The following is a 22,933-nucleotide window of genomic DNA, read 5'->3' as shown; positions in this document are numbered from 1 at the left end:
AGACAATTTGATTTGTTGTTCAATTTTAAATTGATTTTTGAGGTCCTTATTTCACTACTGCACATATCTCCTTGTGGCATTAAGAGATTAACATCATATTGATTACAACCATGTCATTACCATGAATTCTTTAATATTAAATTTTAGCATAAACTTGCCTACACTAGCCAATAATAATATCTTTGGTGTAAAATCAATTGATTGCCTCTGTCAATCTCAAGGGACATTATTCCACAGAATATTTATGCAATAAACATATACCTATGCTTTTGAAGCAATCAATGTTGTTGAGCCATTTCGAAGAGGTTTTGAAGGTCGTTTCTTGTTTGCAGAGCTCTGTCTAGTGGAAGTTCCTTTGTCTTCTACTAGATTCACTGACTTGTTTAAGGACATAGAAAGAGAGGTTTTACTCTTGGCTGTCTCTCCACTACTCGCCTCCTTCCTCATTTCGAGACCATTCTCCAATTTTCTTAAAGCCTTTAGAAGCCCCTTGGCATGTTTGTTAGTCTCAGAAGAAACCAAAGGCTTTGATGCCCTAGATGTATCATTTGATAATGATTTTGTTGAAATTGGAATATCTGGTTTTCAATGTCTAGCTTTAATATAATTTTAAAAACGTGAACCAAGGATTCTTTGCCAGAGTCAAGAACATTGCTTTATCTCTGCATTAATCTTGAACCTTATTAAAATACAAATGCAAACTCCAAGAAGACAGATGAGCGAATATATACACATTACAAATATTATAACATGGGTTTGAGCTTTTGATTTGAAGTTTTTATTGTCATCAAGCTCAGGATATTTGTTTTCACATAACTCTCGTAGTTGGAAAACAATGGCTTATGTTCTTTTTATGTGCTTCACTATATTCTCTTGTCATGAGATTCTAGGAATGATAAACTATAGCAATTTTATATATGTGGATTGCACAGAATCATATAAGACTATCATTTGCAATGTAGTGAGAGATTGCAATTTCTGCCAACAAATCTGGAGAGATTGCATTATTAACACTTTAAAGACCACTTATAAGCCTTGAGATCGGTATTTCTGGAAGCTTTCATGGGATAATGATTTTGTTGAAATTACTGATTTGCTGCGATTTGCTTGAGCTATCCTCTCTTTTGAAGAAGAAATATCTTGAAATTGGTTCGAACGAGCATGAAATAATTCCAATGATAACGGTGATAACAAAATAATGGCATTAGTGTAAAGGACTAGAATATCACCTATGCCATAGCAATAGAATCAAAATCAGAAATCTCACCTTACGACTAGGTTTTTTTGGCTATTTCGACCTAAATATCTTGCAAGAGCTGGTCAATCCATGACTATGGTTTATTTGTCGTAGCCATAGTGAAAGAATTGTGTGCATGTGAAGGAAACATTTCTGGTGATGATTGGGAAGCTGTCTTGAAGAACCGAGTGACAGCATCTACAGTTGGAGAGATGAGAAACCAGATTTTAGATATTATCAACAAGCCGTCTAGCGAGAGATGCAAAACTTGTTCTTGTTGATTTTGATGCCATTAAAGTGAAGTGAATTCATACAGTATTTGCGTTCTTTTTTTTAGGGTTACCTTTTTCTGGTAAAGCATCTAACCAGTATAATTGATTATGTTCAACATTGCAGTTGCAATGTTTTAGCCCTATACAAATGCATTCATGTTAAGCTACTTCAAAATAACTACCATTTGTTTTCTTAGGACGCTTATTGTCTTTTTACAACCCAAGATGTTGTGCGGAAAGGCAACATGATAGATACTTCTAGCAAAAGTTGGCTTTGTGAGAATCTTTATAAACCAACTACTCTCATTAATTTCTTAGAATGTGATGCTTGATACATGAATAGAAGGAAATAGTTATCTTTTATAGTCACTAATTATCTATTTGTAGAAATGCATGACAGATAGGAAGACAACAATATAACTCTAAATATCTTGGCCCCAGTGCTTGAAATCAAAATATAAATCAGCTTAACCTTACAGCTCACGATCAAATTTCATAACCACTCTATGTCCTATTTTAGTATACGTATTACAGTAATCCATCCCAGCAGACTGGTTTCAAGTGCCCTTCATTCCTGTCTTTAGTTAATTAGCAACAAAAACAGAGCAAGCCCTTAAGCAGGTCCCACAGCAAACAATTCTCTTGTTTCCGACAAAACCTTGATTCCAGCTGGATCAAAAAAGAGAGAAGATTTAGTGGACAAAGGGTCCTCCTTGTATTATTGAATGATTAAGTTTTCTTCCTGCAGTGTAAGTGGTGATTCACAGAGATAATCTGCTTTTGAGTTGAACTCTCTGAAGATTCTTTAATTTGTTTTTTAGTTGAACTCTCTGTTGATGTGAGTGAAAGAGATAACATCAAAGAAATCTTGTATTTCCAATACTCTGTTCATGATGGGCCCAAGAGTCAAATTTGTGCTTTGGAAATTAGCTTAGCCGAGGACATCACTCATTTTGAATCTCCCAGAACTTGTAGTCTTTTGAATTCTTTGTCTTCAGTGGGTTTTCATCAAGATCCATACTGCATAACATTTTACTTTGTGTTGGTTCCCAGGCCTTCATTTTATGTCAAATAAAATTATGAGTAATGTGTATGCTTTCAAGTGAAATTCTTTATGTTTCCATACATTCAATTCTTTAGATCAATTTTTTTAAATCCTGAACTTTTCGAAACCTCCCTCTACCCTAACCTATAGAACTTGTCGTACCTGATATATATATAGTTGGGGCACATCTACAATTGTCCATTATGTCCATTATGCATAGTGTGTTTGTGACTGAAATTTTAACATGTGATTTCCCTAGATGGTTTTATTTTCTGCTGTGTTTGAAGGAATCTCAGGTGCAACATTGTACATCCAAATTTGGCGTTTAGCATGCCTTGTGTGCAAATGGGTAATGACTGGATAGAGTTTTACATCTAGCTCCATTCCAAGGATTCTTCCTCTCCATCACTATATAGAAATCATTTTGGCGTTGAGGCCTGTGTTGTGTGCAAGTAAAATGACTCATGAGATGGGGCGTGGTGGCCACTGTTGTAATTGCTTTAACTGAAAATTAGGTCAATCCCAATTCATTAAGTTTTGTAGCCAGAGCTTGTGTTCATCTTGACTGGTTTGCCGTACAACTTCTTTTTCCTTTAGAGGCGATTACTTAAAATCAGGATTACTGCTTCATGTTTCCTACATATATCATTCAACCGAATCCCCTTTTTCTAGTTTTACACCTTTTGTATTTTAAGGAAGCTCATTTATACTATAATTCAACCGTCTTTGAACTGTAGCCCTGTGTTGTATGAATGCATGAAATACCTCCATATAATTTCCTATTTTGGTCACTGGTTTATCCTTTACCAGTCAGTAATTACTAGACTGAACCCAAATTGCCCTGCTCCAAATCCAGCATTCCTCGGGGATGCCTATGAGAATTACATCTACCATTTGCCTCTGGGCCTCGGTTTTTTTTTTTATCCGATAGAAATATTCAATGGCAATTATTGCACTGTAACCGTTGATCAAAACTAAATAATTGAATTCTACACCTAGTTTATTTTAGACCATGTGGACAAATTACTGGGGTTACCCAGGTGTAGGCATTTAACAACAGAACGTGAAAGCAATAGAGGCTTTCAGAGGTGATGTGCGTACAAGAAAAATGATAAATAAAAACTAAATATTTTAAAACAACAGGCAAAGTATATAAAGGAGTGCTGGCAGACAATACAAAGGTTGTAGTAAAACGGTTGACTGACTATCATAGCCCTGGTGGGGAGCAAGCATTTCTACGGGAGGTTGAGATGATCAGTGTGGCAGTCCACCGCAACCTTCTACGCTTGATAGGATTTTGTGTTGCACCATCAGAGCGGCTTCTATTCTGTCCATATATGCAAAACCTTAGTGTTGCATACAGGCTAAGGGAGCTCAAACCTACAGAAAAGCCATTAGACTGGCCTGCTCGGAAAAATGTAGCCTTAGGAGCAGCCCGTGGTTTGGAGTACCTTCGTGAGCACTGCAACCCTAAAATCATTCATCGGGATGTTAAAGATGCTAATGTCTTGCTAGATGAAGACTTCGAAGCTGTTGTTGGTGATTTTGGGCTAGCGAAATTGGTTGATGCTAGGAAAACTCATGTTACAACTCAAGTCCGTGGAACCATGGGTCACATTGCTCCTGAATACTTATCAACTGGAAGATCCTCAGAGAGGACAGATGTGTTTGGTTATGGTATTACTCTTTTGGAGCTTGTCACTGGAAAATGTGCTATAGATTTTTCACGTCTCGAGGAAGAGGATGACGTTCTATTATTGGATCATGTTAAGAAGTTACAAAGAGAGAAAAGATTAGATGCTATTGTAGATGCAAACCTAAAGCATAACTATGATGTAAAAGAAGTTGAGGCAATGATTCAAGTAGCATTGTTGTGCACATAGACCTCACCGAAAGATCGACCCAAAATGACAGAAGTTGTGTGCATGTTGGAAGGAGAGGGTTTGGATGAACGTTGGGAAGAGTGGCAGCAGGTTGAAGTCATTCGTCGACAAGAATATGAACTGATGCCTCAAAGGTTTGAGTGGGTTGAGGATTTTGTATATAACTAGGATGCAATCGAACTCTCTAGTGGAAGATGATCAACATGGGCTTTGATGTCTCATATTTTTGTAACTTGGAACATTTTACAATTTTCTTCAAATATATCATTATTGGAACTATAAAAGCGGTTTTTAATGTCGTTAGATTTTATTTACCTACTCTTTCACTTTTGTATACAAGGTGTGACTGCTTGTTCAACGATACTCAAATGCATTTTAAATCCCTGCTTCATCAGTAGGAAATCTCCAATCATGTTGCTGTCCATTTGCAATCGTGTACATTAGATATTCACCTAGGTATCCTTGAACATCTGAATACCAGGAAAACCTTGACTTTCATTAACCAGGAGAGATCTGGATTATGATGAGGAAATTATATCCAACAATATTATAGTGTTTGTATTTATCATGGAATATTAATCTCCAAAGCTGGTTTTTTGAATTGGAATAATTCCTTGATGTAATGTGAAAAGATAAAATTAAATGTTTTCCCTTTCTAAGGGATCTCATTGTTTTGGGTGAGTGTCACTTCCAATGACCAGTTTACCCTAGTTGAGGTCAAATTTATTGGCTTATTTTCAAGAACGAAATGAAATTCATCCCACTCACTGGCTATTCAGATAAGTACTAATGGAAGCAAAACATTGTTATGCAGCATAGGAAGTATGAATGAAATTATCAGAATAATTCCAAACAACCCATGAGCTTATACAATATTATAAAGGCACCTACCACATTGGAGAGGGGTGCCCTTGTCACATGGCAGCCTATAGTCGTTTTCCCTTGTACAACATTTTTGAGAATTATGCAAAGAGACAAATTTGACTGTAGAAGATATGACAAGAAAATGATGCTTCGGGAAAGCTTTTAAGAAAAGCCCCTGAATAGGAGGCTCACACAAGAAAGAGTATCCGAGGGCATCAAGATGATGTAGTTTTTGTTTGTATTTGGACACAAATTGTTTCTTGATGTACAATTCTTAGCTCCCTTCTTTTAACTTGAGGCCTTAGTCACATGAACATAAATAAAGAGAGGATTGAAAGAGGACAGTGTCCAAAATATAATGAAAACTGACTATTTTTTTTTTTTTTTTGTGGGATTTCAATGCCTATGCTGGGTCTCTTAATCAAAATGCCTAACCAATTGACTAGTTTGTTTTTTTTTAATAATAAATATGCAATCTTCATTTATTTTCATGTGGTACGTGTTACAAGGGTGTCATTTATAGTTTGAACAAAACAACATTGATTCTTGGACCTTAGTTTGATCAAATCAAATTTTAACCTTATGAAATTAAGTGTCATCTCTTGTCAGTGGCATTTATGTACTGCGGTATCTTAGTGATATTGTATAAGTTATGTGTTGTGGCCATGCATCATATTATGGTGAAGATTTTATAAATTCATCTTCTCTTCTCCACAAACATTAATATGCATAAAATGCATAGATTTGTTGGATGGTGAATATTGTGGAATCATATTGATCTTATTCCAAAAATCCGTTTATGTTCAGTTTATGCTAATGTCTTCTTGGTTCTTGCATTAAAATAATCATGCAAACTCTTAGTTGTTTGGAAACATGGCTTATTATTATATAAATATAAACAGAAAAATTTCAAAATCAACTCTACTTTAAAAACCTCTTTAATATAGGCAATTATTCCATTCGTTTAATTATTTCTCATTTGACAGCTCATATTGTGAGCTGCATTATATGTCATGAAATTGTTTAGTACTAGTAAAAATAAATAAATTGAACCTTTGATATGTAAAGGACATTTCTCTCAAATTACAAAAACAAAAGTATGAAAATCATGTTGCAAACAATTTATGAAGTTTTGAGTCTTTTATTTTCAAGATTAACTAATTGGTTTGGAAGATGAAAAAGCAACAAATTGGAAGAGTGGGACTTTTATATTCACTAAGGTATTAAAAAAATTATATGCATGAAACTTATACTAGCACCTTCTAGTGGAATTGATAGTGCACGAATCTATTGCTTGCCATTATTTTGGTTTTGGTACCACCTTATAGCATATCTAGGTTCAAATGCTATTTTCCATGACGGATAGTTAAATCTGTTTCAACTCTAATTGTTATTAAGGGGTTCCACAAGGATGTCACATGAGCATTTATGATGCCCATTTTAGCATAGATAGCCACCTATGTTAAGGTTCTATTTTTCAATTCCATATTATTTATGAACATTATATACATTTGGTTGGACACGTGAAAATCAATTGATGGATTTGGTATTGATGATGGAAATGTTGGATGTATGACCAAATGTATGACTTACTTGGTTACAATTTATCTAGTGCATGACTTGTCAAAGTTATTGTTGCATCATATAGGCTTATATAGATATGATTGATCTAATCAATGACTTAGTGAAATTATGATTTATCTAATGTAAAATTTATTTCTAGTATGAACAACAAAAATTGACACATGGACAGTGGGCCTAATAAATGTGATGCTTAAGATCATGTATCTGTATCTATTTTGTGTTTATATATATGCATGGATGAGAACTAAACTACAGATTGGAAAGAACCATATGATAACCAAGATCTATTATTCCATTGGGGAAGGTCAAGACGACCAATGAGGAAAGGTACGATGTACATTGTTCTATTACATTTGGTATCTACTTGATATGCACTCTTATGACACGAGTAAAATGCAAATGACAGGTGGCAAGACGACCTGATTGGATTATTCGATGACAAGTCCAACCAGCTCTGTAGTGTGGTCCGTGTTAGGGTGTTGACCCTAGTTATGAAGGAGGGGTGGAGGCATTTCCCACCATGTATCCTCCGAAACCTGGAATCGTGGGAGGGCAGTGGTGGACACGCTCCCCTAGACGTGTGATGATGATTTCCAGTTGCCTACTGGGGAAGTTAGGTCGATGTATTCGATGCTTCCACCATGTCGGTTTTATCAGTGGTTAGTATGGTCATTGCCACTGATAAAGTAGCAGAGGACGGATAGGGTGGGAACGGAAGTAGGTCAGGATGGATAGGAGGATATAGATCACTTGGAGACTATTGATGGGAAGTAATGTCATTGTCTGACTTATCAAATTTTAATGCTATAACTCTCTCTGATTTGCTGTGCTTTCAAACTCCTTGTATCTTTTCATTCTAACTTCAGGATGAAGTTTTCTGAAGGAGGGGTGTATGTAATGCCCCATTTAAATCTTATCCTGCAAATTTTATTAATGTTTACATTATTTGAAAATATTGAGAAATATTGGTCTAATATAAAATTCATGATTTCTATTATTCAAATTCCCAACTTACCTTCTCAAATTGAATCTTAGGTAGGATATGGTCCTCTCCAACTCATTATCAATATATATATATATATATATATATGTATATATATATATATATATATATATATATATAGATATATATATATATATATATATATATATATAGATATATATATATATATATATATATATATATATATATATATATATATATATCTATATATATTCAACTCACATTCTCCAATGTACCCTCACATTTACTAGGGAGAAGACATGGTCCTCTCCATTTAATTACATCTCACATTCCCCAATGTACCCTCACACTTACTTGGGAGAAGACATGGTCCTCTCCAACTCATTATCAATATATATATTCATCTCACATTCCCCAATGTACCCTCACACTTACTTGGGAGAAGACATAGTCCTCTCCATTTAATTATATATATATATATATATATATATATATATATATATATATATATATATATATATATATATATATATATATATTCATCTCACACTCCCAAATGTACTTTCAGATTTACTTGGGAGAAGACATGGTCCTCTCCCATTAATTTCCCAATTTTATATTCATGTCACATTTCCAAATGTACTCCCAGCTTTACTTGGGAGAAGAGAAGTCAACTGTAAGGATGGATGAGAAGTTAATGACATTAATGAGGGGTGGTTGAGATGGAGAAGAGAGGGAGGGTATAAAAAGGGAAGGGGGAAGGGAGAAAAGGGAGGTTGGGGGTCTTGCTTATGATTGTGGGGTTGGTTGTGATTTGAGGACTTGTTGTGTTTTTGGAGACCTTAGGAACCTGTGGAGGTTTCTTGGGTTGTTGAGAGGAGGGAAATATTGTTATCTTGGTCTGGATCATTCATCTTGGACACACACACTACATCTGGTTGGACTTGGGCTCGGAGGGCTAGGGAACCTGTGGAGGTTTCCTAGGCTAGGGATTATTTCCTAGTTGGCTGGGAGGTAAATCCAGTTGGGTCCATCAAGAGGAGCATTCAGCAGGAGTAGCAGGACAAAGGCATCTCCATCAGCCACCGGTACAGGTATTCCTCCATAGATTACTCTTGTAAATTTTATTAGAATGAAATATTCACCTTAAGTTATGCTGATTAGAATGTAAATGATAAAATTTTATTTGTTTAAAAGTCTTGTAAGTAAGTAAGTTATCACCTCTTATTGCATTTAATTTCAGAAGAAATTAGATCTGTTAGCAAACCCTAGGGTAGGTCTCTTACAGGGCTAGATTCTTGAAAATATATCGCCAACTTAGTATTAATGGACCGAATGTGGGGGGAACGGTCGAATTCAAATTCAAAAGGTGCTATGAATTACAAATGGCTGTCCAGCAAACAAAACTTGGCAATTTGAGAATTAAGTTGTTGCGCGCTCAGATATTCATGAACTAAGACTTATTTGATATTCTGAAAGTGAATTCGTTGCTTGAGCAATTACCAGAGACAATGAGAAAACTGTGGAATCGCACTATGTTAGCACCCGAAGAAGCCATGGACACAGGCATAGTGACAGCTGAGGCAGCCATGTAGGAAACTGCAAAAGTAGAAGCACCAGAGAGTGACATAATGATCGCAGAGGTCCCTAAATCACCGGGCAAGCCAAGACCTAAGAAGGATAAGCAGGCCTTGATACCAGTGCACGTCTCACCTAGAAATATACTGAGGGCCATGCTCACAATGGAGGAAAAGGGGAAGGCCATAAATTTGGAGGCCGAAGCAGAGGAAGAGTTTGAAGAAATCCTAGCGGAGGAGGAGGATGTAGAGATGGAAGTCGAAACCCAGGGTGTGGACCCTCTCACTAGGCTGCCTGCATATGTTCCAATGTGGAAGGGTAAAGCCAAGGTACCCAAGGATATAGATGAGAGAAAGAGCTTTCTGTAAACTCCGCTGCTCCCAGATGATATTATTTTTGAAGGAGCGCACTTGGGACGGGTTCCCGTATTGAAATTTGAATATTGGGACCTCACAGACAACGAGAAGTTCCCGCATTTAGCAATCGCGTAGCTAATGCACAAGAAGATAGACGCACTGATTGGAATGATAGAGTTGGAGCCATGCAAATGGCTCAGAGGTGTTGAGAAAGCAAGGTTGCTAAACCTGCTTTGGGTGCCGCATTACCACCACACCCCAGTGACCATTTTTGTCATCAGGCAGCTACTCTGCTTGGTGCATGATGGGTGCTTATGGCTGGAGGAGCCCATCCCCATCACAAACCATTTGATTCACCAGATCACACGGCTACCTTGCGCAGGGGAGGACCCAGCAAACATTTCAGAAGGAAAAAGTGATGATTTTGCCATCACAAAGGCAATGAAAGAGAAGTTTAAGTTGGAGAAGAAGAAGCAAGGGTATGCCATATCAAGCATCAACAACCCTGCAGTTAAGGTCGCGACACAAATATTGGCAGGAAAAGTGATGTGGAAGTGTCACACGGATGAGGTGCCCATGCCAGTGGTTGCACTAGTAGTGCAATGTGCAAAAGGGGTCAAGTTCAACTAGGCAAACTATCTATGCGGTGAATTCCTCGCGAACTACCACGAGGCACAGGAGCAGGGCAAAACATTTCATTACACATGGCTCTTGTTGTCGATAGTATTGGTGGCATGGGAGTTGCCTGAAGATAGCCAGTTCTCGTCGATCACGCAGGAGCTTCCAGAGGCAGCGAAGTACACTTCGCTGTGGGAAACCAGGGATGCACAGAGGATAAGGGAGAGAAAAATATTTTGGGTGCTCATGGAGATGAACATCAGGATGTGGATCAATCGCACGCTGCAATTATCACTAACTGTCTACAACAGTTTGCAGAGCTTCATGTAGTTCAAAGCAGACTTCCACCATGTCTTCATCAGGGCGCAAAAGGACCCTCTAAAGACGTGGCATGAGTTACCGTATTTGGCGACTGACGAAGTGATATTCACAGTCCTTGAGTCTTCGTTGCCAGAGTGGGCGCTCCAGTTGGATCTGCAGTGGAAGCAGAGAAGTCCACTGTGCAATGGAAAAAGGAAGAGACAAAATTGCAGATGGCACAACTGGCGGAAAAGTGCAGGAAAGAAGAAGCAATGGCTAAGGCCCAAGCGGCGGGTGATGCTACGCAGTTCACGAAGCAGCAGAAAATAGGAGAAGAAGAGCGCGAAGGATAGAAGTCACCTTCACCGGAACCGGAGACAGAGATAGAAAAAGGTGGCACAGATCCACAAACAACATCCACCCAGTTAAAACATCCATGCCCACGAGAGCAAGTAGGGCCGCAAAAGAAGACAAAGGCCTCGAAGACATCTTTCGACCCTATCACCCTTAGTGAAGGAGACTTACATGATATTAGTGAAACAGTAAGGGATGTCACCACGGAGGCCCTCCAGCAATTTGAGGAACAACACCAGATGGTATTGGGGGCTCTTTGGACACAAATATAAGAGTTTCAGGTGTGCACTCTGCAGGTTGGCACAGTGTCCACCAGCCTCGCAGTCGGCACTTCAACTGCTGAGGAAATGTTGCGCGCCAGGGCGAACAACACAATAGTGCTACCAGATGGAGCACTCATGATAGAGAATTAGGCCAACAAACCTATGGTCAGTAGATTGAAAAGGGTCAAATTAAACATGCTTATGCTCCCTCGGGAGACACTCTATCTTTTGCAGGATGGAGTCACTACAGAGCTTCGAGCCAGGGAGAGTTGTGCTATACAGGTAATGAGCGAGCAACGCATTAACATTGAGCATTTGAGCCTGCAGTGCAACGAGGACATAGAGCAGAACAAACAGATAGTGTCGGTTGTAGAGGAAGCCTGCTAGATGGTCCCGGAGTTGACCATCCAAGCAGAGGAAGCAGTGGAGGCACGCGTCTAAAAGTTAGTGACAGGGGTGCATGAGGGTTGTCTTCCCTTATTTTGATAATGTAATGTTGGATGTAGAAGATCTACCCATGGTCCGCGGACCATGGGATTGTATAAATAGACCGAAGCTCTAGGTAGTTAAAATAATCACTCAATCAGAGAATGTCTAAGGAATAGTCATGTATGCGAGATAGATCTGAAGTGTAAAGTCTAGTTTTGGGTCGTAGCGTAGGAAGAGGCTCTACATCTGAGTGCGCAGAGGCCTAGTAGTCTGCAGCTAAGTGTGGGGACCCTTGTAGCTAAGTGCGCAGGGCGAGTCAAGTCTGTATCTATTTGGAAGTATTAATAAAGAGAAGCTTTTATCAATTCTGCGTCTTTATTTCTTGTTTTATGCATTTGTTATATGGGGTGAGAATTTCACTTCTAATGCTTATATGATGTGTGACTATGTATAATTTTGTTGATTAAGTGAACGCAAGTGAGAATATCTATTTACACGAAGATAACTAAGATATGATAATAAGACAAGTAAGATACTTAGACTAATCCGGGAATTAGTGTAGTTTGCTGCCTTAGCAATGCGAAAGCATCTCAGCCCCTAGTTAGGGCTGCGCGAAAGCTGCTTGTAATAGATCGCAGAGGTACTGAAGGTTAGAACAGAGCGTGAAGCGACCTGCGTGAAGGCAGGTATAGTTGGACTAAACTCGCATCATAGCCATCTTAAGGGTGCAGAAAGTTGGTTCCAGCATCCCCCCATACTGCTTCAGGTGAGACTTCAGTCCGCGCTCTACGGGCTGATGCCGAAAGGGCTAGTAGTGTAGGGATTTGTTTGGCTAAATAACTCTGAACCTGGGTCAGGCCCCCATAAGCAAACAGGCATATTGAGGCTAAACCACCTCACCCTCATCAATAGAAATCAGGCTTTACCATAATCCATTCCGAATCACTAGGCCAACATAATGAACACATCATAACATGCTTTACCATGATATCCACCCGATCACTATGCCAAACAAGCATGAATGCCACAATATTTCTCCACCTACACCATGAGGAATTATTCATGTCTCGTAGTCTCTCAGGTTTTACTGCAATCCAAACCTAGATCAATGGGCCCTAAATCGAGACCCACACTCTAGGATTCACGGCATATCCCAAACCCGAGATTTCTATGCCCAATGAAGAGAAAGCCACCTCTTGGCTTTACATTATATCCTTCCATTCATCAATAAGGATTCCTAGGCCTAGTGAGGCAACACAATCCTAGCTTTACTGCAACCCACAGTCTAGCTCAGGGGTCACTATGCTAGTGGCTTTACTGTGATCCACGGTCTGGTTCAGGGACCACTGGGCCATGTGCTCTATCATTTGGATATCTACCCCACTCAGCATTGAATCCATCTAGCAATCCATCTCAACCAAAATATGAGAACCCCATCACACAATGGCTATCTGGAAATGGCATGGCTAGGCTGAAAACACTGTTACACCTAGAAAAACCCATGCCACAACAACAAAGAACCACATGCAATACCATGCATGCCAAATTTAGCAAGGAAAACATGCATGCAAATTGATAATTGCAATGAATCTTGATGTAGTTGCTTGATCTTGCCTTTACCTCCTTGATCTTTGCTTCCTCTTGCCTTCTTTGCCAAAGATCCAAGAAAACTCTAAGTGTCCAAGAGTGAGAGAGAGAAATAATAATGAGAGAGCTCCAATATTAAACTAACAAAAGGTTACCAACTGATCCTTGGAATCCTTTTTATGAATAAGGCCTCTATTTTCTTCATTTTCCATTATTTTCCTCCTCACATGTAGCCTGTGACCTTTCACCTTACTTTTTTCCTAATTTCCTTTGTTTTGATAAATAAATGTGCCAAAAATGCCATTTTGCCTTTCCAAATCCTTATCCATTGCCTTTGCCAATTTACTTAGCCATAAACAACCAAATGAACACCCCCCTAGGATGTTTTGTCCAACATTTAGCTCATAATAAGTATCCCATCAACCATGTTTATTATTTTTCCTTTATTAAATTTTATTACATGGAATTTTCACTAGGGTTGTTATAGGATCCTTAGACCATGATGGGTAAATGACAACTCATCATGACTTAGAAGGTTCCAATACTTATCCAGACCCTTTGGAGAGTGAAGATGCTCCACATCATAGATCAATAATCAAGAGTTAAAGACATAGCAGTGGGGAAAGGAGCCTCACATTGATACATCACAATGAAGTCTCATGTTAGAGTCACCAAAATATGGTCATTTAAAGTGTCAACACAAGAGTGTTGTTTGGTACCATGTATTTTTCTACATTATTGGTGGAATATAATTATTGTATTTTTTTGAAGTGAGAAAATGTAAAATGTGAGGAATCCCAAGTGTCACACATGGAATTTTAAAATTTGTTAGGAATTCCAAGAGTCATGTAAGAAGTTAAAGAGTCATAGTAGAAGCTCAAGAGTCATGAGCGAGGTCAAGAGTCACATGGGAGGAGACCTTTCACCTCATTTGTTTTAAATAAACTCTTATAACTCAAGCAAAAGGGGGGAATCTTGGGGACTTTTCACCTTGGCTTCTCTAACTTAGCATAGGAGAGAAGATCATTCTTTGTAGGAGTAAGTGGTGACTTAATGTTCCACTATTGGAGCTAGTGTCACATAATTTTAACTGTGTATCTTTGAACTTTCAATTAATAGACGAAGCTCTCAGAGCTGACACATTTTCATGCATGTATCATGGATGTTGTAAGAATGATTCTTTTAATGTTTTTGTTATATATTTGTTGTCATACATAATAAATAAAAGGAACTATTTCACTGGATTTGGCATATATCTTGTTGAATGCACATTGTTACTTGCTTGTATGATCGTTGTTATCTTGTGAACCATTTTGCGGGCTAATTAACAATCCTTTATATTCTCTCGTGTGTCTTTACTAGGATAGTACTATTACTTTTGTCTTAAAGGATCACTCTTTCAACATACCAATCCATCATTATAGGCATACCTATGCTTATCTTTGTATAAAAATCTCTATCAACATACCATAGGAGCCAAAAGGTATCCTAATAGTCAATTTAACAAGTTGACTATTAAAAATAAGTATCCTCTTCTGAGGAATGTACTATTACTTATCTCTATCAACATACCATAGGAGCCAAAAGGTAATATGTTCAGATTTACAGTGGTTTGAATTCCATTCAAGGTCACTGGGAAAGTCTTTACCCATTTTTTCACCTTCCATTTTATTCCTGTGGCTAGGTAAAATTACCAAGATTTTCTGTATTTTTCATATTTAAGCTTGCATTGTTTTACTACCTAAGGGATAACGTAACTTACACTAGCGCCATGATACATCAATACATAAATATTTTGGTTAGAAATGGTACCTTCAAGTTTCACCATCATGTACTGATGTTATGCTTGACATCCTTCCACTGTGGCGTTAATGTGTGGTATGATCTTGGCTACATCATTAACGATATAGGCCTCATCTAAATGTTGTATATTTGTACAATTTTGTTAGTGTGAGGGAAATTACTCAATAAATGGGGTTCTCCACAACTCCAACACCGTAAAGGTTCCCTGTCCTTATCATTACCTCCTTTATTAACTTTTGTTTGCTTGGTTCCAACTTGGAACTAATTTTGTGCTATGGATGTTTGATTACTATTTCTATTCCCATTTCCTCTCTAGTTTCCTCTCCTAAATTGTTTAGACAGTCTAGGTTTCCCACTCTTTGGTCCTTAAAGAATTTTGTCTTTTTTCTTACCCAACCAAGACTTCTGACTTTCACTCCTTTGTCTGGACTATTGATAACAAATTTGGGCTTTTCCAATTACTTCCTCCATAGTCTTCGGATTATCATACTCAATCCATTCCTTAAAACAAAGTGGAAGACAATTCAGGAAGCATTGATTTTTTTCATTTTCATCATTAAGATAGGGCATGTAGTGTAATAAATGTGTAAACTTTGTTTCCATTTCATCCATCGACATCTGTCCCAATTTCAAATCATGGAATTCCTTTGCTCTTTCATCAATGTAACACTCATTTAAATACTTCCCTTTGAACAACCTTTGAAACTATTACCAATCAACCTCCTTGCCTTCCAAATTGTGGACTATCCTCATTTCCTCCCACCATAAGGAGGTGTTCCATTGTAACTGATATGTGGCCAACTTGACCTTTAGTTCTAGGGTGTAATCATATAATTGGAAATATCTATTAATATTCAACAACGAGGCATCAGACACTTCCTATGTTTCCCCATCAAAAGTTGGAGGTATGATTTTTCAAAATTATCCATGAAGCTCTATCTTTGGTTTCTTCCCTGCCTTCACCTACATTTTGGAGGAGCTATGTTCCTTTGATTCAAAAATTTTGTCCTCTTTTCTTTATGCTACTTCCTCCACAATATTACTTTTAGAAATTTCACCTTGATTTTCCTCATCTCTTATTTTTTTCATTGTTTTAGGGTTTGACTTATCAATTAAGTTTTTGATTAATTGTTCCTATTTTGCACTAGCTTTCAGCAGTTTCTCATGCCCTGCACACAAATTTATTAGTTAAGTTTGCATGTTTCTCATCATATGAAATAGTTCTCTTGTTATGATTTTTCATCTGTTGTTCTAAGTGTACATAAATTTGCTCCTCTCCAATATATGTACCTTGTGGTTCATCCATTTTTCTTAATCCACACAACTCCTTTCTTACTCAATCTCTCTCTTTTCTTAACACACATAGTCGTTCATTAGTCAACAAGACTTAAAGGCCACAATTTTGCAACATGTGCTATGATACTGCGTGTAACATCTCTTCCTTCCGGGTAATAAATCACCACAGTAAATTGCATAATTAACACAACAAAGTTTGTTTTTTAACTATAGGTTTTTCCTAATTCACATCACTTTGATTCTTTTTACCATTTTTATCTCATCAAATTAATGGATTTTGTCTTTGTCTAACACGAAAAATTCTTTGTGATAATCTGAAAGATGATTAACAAAGAACAATGTTATATTAAACATTAATTTATGTATAGGACTTTATATTACCTTTATCACAACACTATTAACTATATTACATGAGAGGACTTTCCCTCTTTTTATCTCTCAAACTTTTTAAATGAATCTATTGAAAATCTATTTTTTTATACACTTTGAGTTTCAAGGGTCTTACCATATACAAATGGTGCCACATATAGATCCCAACAACACAAGTTTGATGTCATTGTTATAACTATGGTAGTGATGGGCCATGCGACCTTGGACATCCTTGAGACATATAGGTAATACATTTTAAATACGTCGTTCCCTAAGTTACATACCCTCAACTTAGGTTTGCAATGACTTATTTTGTATGTTATATCATATGGTTTAAAACTATATCACCTTAGATATAGTCATATTGTATTGTATTGTTTAGACTTAGTTTTCCCACATCACACACACTATTATGTCTATATGTTTACATGTATTTTGAAATGTGGTGTCTAGTTATTCCTTCATGGAATTTTAGGTTAGTTGTTATGGTTAACAATCACAATTTTCTCATGCATATGTGTGGTTGAGATTGAAGGGGAAACGGTTAGGGTATCCACCTTACCCCGGTCCTTCGTGGGCTCCCATTCTCACCGAATCTTCTTGGTGAATTTTTTTTCTACAAGGGTTTTGGTTCTTGTTGCCACTGCGTAGGGTTTCTTTTGAGAAAATATTGAAAATCCTTTTGATTTGTCCACAACAAGATTCTAACTCTTCACCAAGACTCCTTTGTTAAGTCAAGTCTCTCAATACTCTTCCTTCTGGTAATTTTTCTTAGAATCTTTTGTTTGTTATTCTCAATACTTCTCTAGTTTTTTTTTTAATATTTTACTCCTTACTTCTTCCTATTCTATGAGGAATGTCTAAAAAAATTTTGCCCTTGTTGTACCAGTTATATTGATGGCTCCGCTCGCTAAAGGGTGTGTTGAATCCAACATCATATTAAGCACAAAGTTTGAAAGGTTTGCTTAATCTATTTCGTATCTCCTTTAGCTTGTCGGCATGGTAATTTAGCTTCCGGATCTTAAATATATTTAGTAGAAAAATAAATTATGGTTGGTTAATGTATCTCTCTAAGGTTCAAATTTGTAAGATTGTTACATTAAGTATTATTATGGTTGTAATTTCAGGTAAGAGGATGACAGCATCTCGCCACCTCGCATAAGTATTAAATGGGAACCCCATTCAATAAAATCATTGTATTTTATATGTATGTCTTAGAAGGAGACAACCTCCATTTTGACTCTCTTCTAACATTGTATTTCGGTTTTATCATAGGTATGAGAGTAATTATGTGGTCTGATGTTGAGGAAAGAGGTTTCGACTCAAAATTTCTCTTCTTGTTTACAAAAGAGGGCTTGGCCCAAGTAAACAGGTTATTATGTAATTATTTTTATTGTTACTAAGTTATGGTTACTGCAAGCTATAAAATTTACACTGCTGCCTACCTAAGTAGTGAAACCCTAACCCCAGTGGGTTTGGGTCTCTTCTTCGGTGAAATCCTAGTTTTCAGTTTTTCATGATTGCAATACCAATGGGTTAAGCTCTAATTAGAATATCACAGGTCTTTGTTGTTTCTTTTAATATTTATAAAGGAAACTGTTAAGTCTCATCTAGACTCTGTATATTTAGATTTGTTATGTATTTTCTCTTTTTTCAACTAGGAGAAAAGGTTTAATTTAAATACTATTCCATCTTTCCTTCGAAGAATACTTCTTATGTGTTTTATTTTCGTGGCAAAGAATTTATGTAGAGATATGAGGAATTTTCATTTCGTTTTTCTTAACATGTATATTTATATATATAAATGGGTATTTATGGGCTAATGTTTCTTTATCAAGCACTATTATGTATCTTTTCTTTTAAATTCAAGATCAAATGACTATTTTCCCTTTCTTTTAGCAGAGTCTCATTTTGTTATAAATTATTCTGGGCCTACAAATAGTCGTTTTGATGTTTTGAAATCTATAACATGTACATTGTTTGTTACTGTATATTTTCCAGCCTATTTTACTTATGTATCAATGCACTATTTTAATATTATTTCATTTAAGGTCTTATTTTTATTTTGCAAAAACTTACATTAGACTAACCTATATAATATTTACTTCCTTCTCACAATATATAACTACTACAAATACTATATATTTATTTCCTATGTATGAACAATTCCAACAAAACATTCAGTGTAACTTGAACACTATTCAATACTTGCAATCAACCCATATTACTAAAATAATAGTTATCTGTCATAAATATATTTGTTTTCTTTCCTTGCTCAGTCCATTTCTGTCCTGTAAAATTTCACAGTTAGTTCAACCAAATCTTTCATACCTTTTTTCTTTTACATAGAACCTATGTTCCTACACCAATACATATTTTATATACAACTCTTGCACAACACACAGTTAGTCCATATGAAATATTCCTTCTATATAATTGATTCTATTCATACTGAGTCCTTTATGAAAAAAGGTTAAAGACCTCCATGTTCCACTCGACCTTGAACCAATTATCCACTAGTTTCCTTTGAGTTATCCCCAAACTGTAAAGAAAAATAATATCACCGTAGGAGTTTATTTTGTAGCTTTAAACCCGTTGAACCGTTAGCAACATTATGCTAAGTTCTCTCGGTTCTACCAATCTTTCTCTCCCACTGGTATTTCTTTTTCAAGAACTGTCATTATCTCCCATAGATATCTATTTCATAGATTCCATACCATGGCATATTTCTCTAGCCATATAATATATTGTGGTATATTAAACTCTCTTTCTTCTGTTTTTCTCCAAAGTGATAGAAGGAGTATTTTTTCATTTTATTTCTGTCTTACTACGCTCAACCAACTCCAATTGTTTTTCTTGACAACTAGGGGCTAATATCTCATGTTAGCCTTTAAATTTTTTTTCTGAGAGGATTAACAACTTAATATAATTTCATAGTTTCATCTTTTCCAAATAATGTTTATATTATACTATTCATCACGTGTCATTTACTTTCTTTAATAAAAAATTAAATAAATATGTCATATAGTAATTTCCCCATGGGTATTACATGAGATTTCTTGTGGTTCAACCCACCAAAGATAGACATGACGATATGAATGCAGTTATTTCTTCTCTAAATGATATTCAAAGAAATCAATGGTACATGCAAGGTAGACTCACAATCTTGCAAAGGGGACAATAGATTCTACAGGAAACGATGGACCATATAGAGGTTTGTATGGCCCATATAGAGAAGCATGTTCACTATGAGTTCAAACCTCTTCCATCACTTAGTTCAAGATTATATAATATTTCTCCAGTAACTTCATCAAATTCATAATGGGTTTTCGATGCACTCTGGTTTTGATAGTGTTCTGCTTCTTAGTCCCTTTGGTTTCTAGATGGTTAAATATTTTTACCAGTGTATAATCCTTTTTGGAAACTACCTACCAGCCAACAAAGCTCTCTTTGCTTTCTAGATGGTTAAATGTTTTTGGCAATGTATAATCCTTTTTGGAAACTACCTACCGGCCAATAAATATCAGAAAGTTGAAGCCCATAAAATGTTGGAAATCCATAAACAACCATATAACCATTTTACATAAGCATTTTACATAAGAATTTTGCATAAATAGAAAATTTCTATATAGGAAAAATAAAAATATAAAAAAAATTATGTTTTTATGAAAAAAATTGTTGCCCCTTAGTAAATATTTGTCAAAAATTATTAAATAGCTAAGGTGGATCCCGGTCATTACAACCATACTCGGGATTGAGGGGTAGTGGAGTGATCATAATTTTTATTGCTAAAGATCATGGTTGATGCTCAATTTTGAGATTTTCTTTTGGGTTCATATTTGGTTTATTGGTATTTATTATTTATTAATTTATATGGTTGTATTAGTTTTTTTTTGTGAGCTTAGTTGGATGTTTCATTCATTCCTAAAAAGGATATTACAACCATAATAGACATTTCGTGGCCTCAACCTGCCCATCGGGAAACCAAGTCTGTTGTCCATCGGAATGCGTTATACACCATCCAAAATCTAAAGTTCTTAAGTCTGTCAAACTTAGCCTTATAGGCCTGAATGTCTAAAACCTAGTTCACTCTTAACCTACTAACAACAATACTACTTAACGACATATACAACATCAAAATTCAATAACAACCACAAAAAAGAAGCATCTAGAGTTAGTCCTCTGAGGACTCCACTGGAGCTGGATCCTTTGCACTAGAAACCTAAATCTCTGACTGAGATGGGCACCTTATGTGCCGTTCAATATGACCCAACCGAACATTTTGCTGCTGAATTTGGAATTGGACAAGTTGGAATTCCTTTCAATTTCAATGAAACCTGTTGTGTTCATAATTTCCCTAGTCACTATATTCTTCATCGTCTAGTAGAGATGAATTGTTTGTTTATACTGTGTAATCCCGTCGCGGGTATTGTTGGGATCTGGAACCAACAACCTACATTCTTCCTCTTGTATCTCCTACTCACCACGTTGGTTGAGGTTCGCCTCCCATCTTGCAATCATCTATCTCACCTCGACAGGGGTTCTTGTGACATAAACTTGAGAAGTAGTACTGATATGCCGAGCCTGTGATTTCCGGCCAGTTTGCCTTGGTGGTTGCTAGGAGGAAGATCCTCTTCCCTCCTGAGGTGCTGCATTTGGGCGACTTCTGTGCCCACCTGTATAATTTTCTTTTTTCACTACAGTTGGCCGAGCCATATTCGCCAAATCCCACTGAATAGTAGAACAATCTTTGAGCCAAACTGCCAGTCGAACAAAAGCCCACGACTCGCACATTGGGTGAGCTTTCAACCTACTAACACCTGGTATATTAACAAAGAACAAAAAGAGGGGACATATAAAATTAGGTTTATTTCTGATAAAAATACAGTAGAACTAGGTGTCCACCTGCCATTGGTACTCTTCTCCATATGCTAGCACCTCGTGCTCTAAAACCACATTGAAACAATACAAGCCATGGTGGGATGATCTCCTTCCGAGGAAGGGATTCCAGCCCGCTCCTCAGGCCATTTTCCACATCAAAATTTAGAGTAACAGTGAACTAAAATCGACATCCTATAGGTCCTAATTGTAAGACAATTTGACCAAATATAGAAACATTCATGCTGAAAAAGACTGATACCCTTCTCGGAAATTCAGAAGGTCGATACTATGCCATAAATTCCCATGTGAAGAAATACAATACCATACAGGACCGAAATCGGTTTAGAAGAGTGTTTTATAGTTATATATAAACTAGAAATTGTACCAAGAGGTGCAAAGGAACCCTTATAAGTGGAGCAGGGGAATGTGGAAGGCAATAATCAAGCCAAATTTTTATACAATGAAGTACAATCAAAATTTGAGTGTTAAATGCAAGAACAAAGTTACAGTAACATAAATGTCCCATAACAATGGAAAACCTTGTAAGCACAAGGTATATTGTAGAGCAGTTCAATTTATTTGGGCTTTTTTAAGATGGCGTGAAATAAATTCATGAAAGGAGGGGAAGAGGACATTAATCTGAGAAATTAATGAGGGGGGAGGGTTTGTCATGAAATTTTATAAATCTCAGGGCCCACCAATGAATCTAAATGAACATTGGGAAATTTGAATAATTATTTTATAAATCTCAGGGCCCACCAATGAATCTAAATGAACATTGAGAAATTTGAATAATTGTTTTAAGGTCTTGTAGAGTTTGAAACGAACTTGTATGCTTTTTATGTTTTTCTTGGCTAAAATTTAGAAATATGATTAGTGTTCCCTTAAATTAGTATGTTCAAATCTAAATTATAAATAAAATAAAAATTATATTTTAGAGTGTCTATAATATCTTATTTAATATCTATATAGATATATATATATATATATATATATATATATATATATATATATATATATATTGTCAAGCTTGGTAGGACTCTCTCAATTTCAACTTTACATGTCCATTATTCACCTCACAATGGGGGGAGGGTAGTACAGGGTTCGAACCCAAGATCTCTGGTTCGATGAGACTTCATTCCACAACCATCACCACTTGAGCTTCCGCAGGCGGACAATATCTTATTTAATATATTTAAATAAGTCCTAAACAATAAGATATAAAATGCTTGAATAAAATTTAAATACTA

The 22,933-nt window shown here is 36.5% G+C and overlaps 1 pseudogene; it reads left to right on the top strand.

Moving 5' to 3' along the window:
- Positions 1-3,702: 3,702 nt before the first annotated feature.
- LOC149264703 (LRR receptor kinase SERK2 pseudogene) lies at positions 3,703-4,576 on the top strand (annotated as a pseudogene).
- The last annotated feature ends 18,357 nt before the right edge of the window (positions 4,577-22,933 follow it).

This window comes from Pinus tabuliformis, chromosome 6 (genome assembly GCF_031772625.1).
Source record: "Pinus tabuliformis cultivar Carrire ecotype Pingquan chromosome 6, CPIR1, whole genome shotgun sequence".
NCBI lineage: Eukaryota > Viridiplantae > Streptophyta > Pinopsida > Pinales > Pinaceae > Pinus > Pinus tabuliformis.
The sequence above is the reverse complement of the archived record's forward strand: the minus strand, read 5'-3'. Positions and strand labels throughout refer to the sequence as shown.